At 45.6% G+C, this 4,175-nt stretch overlaps 1 non-coding gene across 1 annotated transcript; it reads left to right on the top strand.

Moving 5' to 3' along the window:
• Window positions 1–1,699: 1,699 nt before the first annotated feature.
• Window positions 1,700–1,803, top strand: LOC116857230. Its single transcript, XR_004380716.1, has one exon. It is a non-coding gene; the product is annotated as a U6 spliceosomal RNA (small nuclear RNA).
• The last annotated feature ends 2,372 nt before the right edge of the window (window positions 1,804–4,175 follow it).

Genomic DNA, 4,175 nt, shown 5'->3' with positions numbered 1-4,175 from the left:
CTTTATCCTGTGGGCGTCTGGCCAAATGACGATGGGTTTGGGAATCGAACACCTGAGTTCCTTCCCACCATGCTTTGGGCGGTGGGATGGACAAGCAACACTAGCCTTTCTGAGCACCAGTGCCCCTGAGGTTAAGCGAGGATAGCGATACTCACCCTTGAGGGCTGATGAATGGTTTACATCAAGGTTCAGGAAACTTCTTCTATAAAGAGCCAGACAGTAAATATTTTAGGATCAGCAGACCCTACAGCTTCTGCTGCAAGCACTCGACCCTGCCATTGTAGCATGAATGTCTGGTTGTGTTCCAATAAAACTTTATTTATTAAAACAGGCACTGAGCAAAATTTGACTGCAGGGAGTAAAAAATAAAACTAAGATCCTTAGTACGGTGGGTCGGAGTTCCTGCTTTGTCCCCCTTCCTTTCCACGTGCCAAAAGGGACCATTTTTCCTGGATCCTTGTATCATGTCCAGTGGTTCCAAGACGTTGCTGAATGACTTAAAGATCCCAGGGAGCTCCCCGTCGTCTCAGCTCTAGAGACTGCAATGCGTAAAGATAATTTGTTCAACAGAGTGAGGACTGCTTTGCCAGGAGCGCCGAGTGAGTAATCAATCAATCAGTCCGAGAGCTCATCTCGCATATGGCACGATGCCCTGTGGTGGAGACGTGAGAGGCACTGAGGCAAGATCCTCACACACAGCACGTGGTTTGGTGAGAAATTCCCACGTCCCTGTTGCCTGAGTTCTAGTCACAGTTTTACACAGTTTTCATTGCATGTGATTCTCGAGTGTCACATTTTCCATTTCTTAATCTGTATACAATGAAGAAATTCAACTAAGCGGCAGTGTGATTCTGTGTGCGACAGAGGGATTCGGGGAATCGGGAGGGCTTCGTAAGGCCATCTCGAAGGGAGCCATGCCCGTGGCCAGGCCTTCTGGGGTCACGCTGGCATTGCTTGGGAGGAGGGGACAACCAACAGCCAGTGCATGGTCACCACAAGCACTGAGGGAGGGGACAGGGAGGGAGATGGGATAAAATGGGAGAAATGGGTGGAGGCAGTCCAATGAAAACGCTTGGTATTTTTGTTGTCACTGGAAGAAGTAGACTTTTTGGCACATAGTATAGATCAGGAGTCAAAAAGTCAATGCCTGGGCGCCTGGGTGGCTCAGTGGATTAAAGCCTCTGCCTTTGGCTCAGGTCATGGTCTCAGGGTCCTGGAATTGAGCCCTGCATCGGGCTCTCTGCTCAGTGGGGAGCCTGCTTCCCCACCCCCGGCCTGCCTCTCTGCCTACTTGTGATCTATCTCTCTCTCTCTCTCTCTCTCTCTGTCAAATAAATAAATAAATAAAATATTAAAAAAAAAAAAAAAAAAAAACCTCAATGCTTGCTGGGGCTGGACAGATAGAAGTGAATCAGGTGGGCAGGAGGCAACCACAGGGAGGGATGGGGATGGGAGTGGGGCTAACCGGCAAGTGCATGCCATGTGGTCTTGGGGGCTCAAGATGGCAGATTTGATTTTGGGGGGATGCAGAATGGGTTAAATGGGTGATGGGTGTCAAGGAGGGCACCTGTGATGAGTGCTGGGTATTATATGTAAGGGATGAATTACTGAATTCTACACCTGAAACCAATTTTGCCATATATGTTAACTAATTTGAACTTAAATAAAAACTTGAAACTAAAAAAAAGTCAGGAATTTAGTGCTCACTTCAGCAGCATATATACTAAAATTGGAGTGATTCAGAGATTAGCTTGGCCCTTGCCCAAGGATGACATGCAAATTCACGAAGCATTCCATATTTTTAAAGACTCTGAATTTGCCAAAGCAGTTTTGAAAAAGAAAAGCAAAGCTGGAGGCATCACAATTCCAGACTTCAAGTTACATGACAAAGCTGTAGGAATCAAAATAGTATGGTACTGGCACAAAAGTAGACACAAAAACCCAGAAATAAACCCACGATTATACAGTCAATTAACCTCTGACAAAACAGGAAAGAATATCCAATGGGAAAAAGTCTCTTCAACAACGGGTGTTTGGAAAACTGATTATTTTTATACCATACATAAAAAATAAACTTAAAATGGATGAAAGACCTAAAAACCTGAAACCATGAAAGTCCTAGAAGAGAGCACAGGCAGTAAATTCTCTGACACTGGCCATAGCAACATTTTTCTAGGTGTGTCTCCTGAGGCAAGGGAAACACAAGCAAAAATAAGCTATTGGGACTATGTCAAAATAAACAGCTTCTGCACGGTGAAGGAAATAATCAAAGAAACTAAAAGGCAACCTACTGAATGGGAGAAGATATCTGCAAATGACATATTCAATAAAGGATTAGTATCCAAAATATATGAAGAACAACCCAACATCTAGGAAACAAATCATCCAATTAAAAATGGGCAAACAAATGAACAGACATTTGTTCAAAGAAGACATCCCGATGGCCAACAGACACAGGAAAAGGTGCTCAACATCACTGATCACCAGGGAGCTCCAAATCAAAACTACAGGAGATGCCACCTCACACGTGTCAGAACGGCTGAAATCAACAACACAAAATACAGCAAGTATTGGCGAGGATGTGTAGCCACTGTGGAAAGTGTACAGAGATTCCTCAGAAAGTTAAAAATAGGGGGTGCCTGTCGGGGCGCCTGGGTGGCTCAGTGGGTTAAAGCCTCTGCCTGCAGCTCAGGTCATGATCCCAGGGTCCTGGGATCGGCCCCGGCATGGGGCTCTCTGCTCAGCAGGGAGCCTGCTTCCTCCTCTCTCTCTGCCTGCTTGTCTGTGATCTCCGTCTGTCAAATAAATAAATAAAATCTTAAAAAAAATAGGGGGTGCCTGTCTTTAATTTTTTTTAAGATTTTATTTATTTATCTGACAGAAAGAGAGAGATCACAAGTAGGCAGAGGGAGAGGGAGAGGGAGAGGGAGAAGCAGGCTCTCCGCTGAGCAGGGAGCCCAATGCAGGGCTCGATCCCAGGACCCTAAGATCATGACCTGAGCCAAAGGCAGCGGCTTAACCCACTGAGCCACCCAGGCACCCCTTTAATTTTTTTTTTTTTTTTTTGAGGAAGAGAGAGTGCGCGTGTGCACGCGCAAGCGGGGGTGGGGGCAGGGGGTAGAGGGAGACAGAGAATCTTTTTTTTTTTTTAAAGATTTATTTATTTATTTATTTGACAGAGATCACAAGCAGGCAGAGAGGCAGGCAGAGAGAGAGGAGGAAAAGCAGGCTCCCCACTGAGCAGAGAGCCCATGCGGGGCTCGATCCCAGGACCCTGGGATCATGACCCGAGCCGAAGGCAGAAGCTTTAACACACTGAGGCACCCAGGTGCCCCTAGGGAGACAGAATCTTAAGCAGGCTCCACACTCAGCCCAGAATCCTAGGCAGGCCTCGATCTCATGACTCTGAGACCATGACCTGAGCCAAAATTAAGAGTTGGACACTTAACCGAATGAGCCAACCAAGCACCCCAAGGGGGCGCCTGTCTTCAAAAAAAAAAAAAAAAGGTTGGTGGGGGTGGGTACCTGGCTGGATCCGTGGGTAGAACATGCGACTCCTGATCTCAGGGTTGTGAGTTTGAGCCCCACGTTGGGTGTAGAGATTACTTTTAAAATCTTTTGTTTAAATAAATAATAATTTTTTAAAAGTTAAATATGGAAATACCCTACAATCCAGTAATCACACTACTGGGTATTTACCAAAAAAAATACAAAAACACGAATTCAGAGATACATGCACCCCTGAGCTTTTAGCAGCATTACTTACAATAGCCAAGTTATGGAAGCAGCCCGAGCATCCATCAACAGACGAATGGGTAAAGGAGATGCGGTGTGTACATACAACAGAGCATTACTCAGCCATAAAAAGAATGAAATCTTGCCATTTGCAACAACATGGATGGAGCTAGAGAGTATGGAGCTAAGCGAAATCAGTCTGTCTGAGAAAGACAAATACCATATGATTTCGCTCATACGTGAAATTTAAGAAACAAAACAAACAAGAAACGGGGAAAAAAGAGAGTCAAACCAAGAAACAGACTCTTAACTATAGAGAACAAACGGACGGTTACTGGAGGGGATGCGGGCAGAGGGGTGGGCGACACGGGTGGTGGGGATTAAGGATTCGCACTTAGGACGAGCACAGGTTGTTACAGAACTGTTGCATCACTACCCTG

Source organism: Lontra canadensis, unplaced genomic scaffold, assembly GCF_010015895.1.
Source record: "Lontra canadensis isolate GAN:19392208 unplaced genomic scaffold, GSC_riverotter_1.0 scaffold120, whole genome shotgun sequence".
Classification (NCBI taxonomy): Eukaryota; Metazoa; Chordata; class Mammalia; order Carnivora; family Mustelidae; genus Lontra; species Lontra canadensis.
Note: the sequence above shows the minus strand (reverse complement) of the source record. Positions and strands in the feature narration are given on the sequence as shown.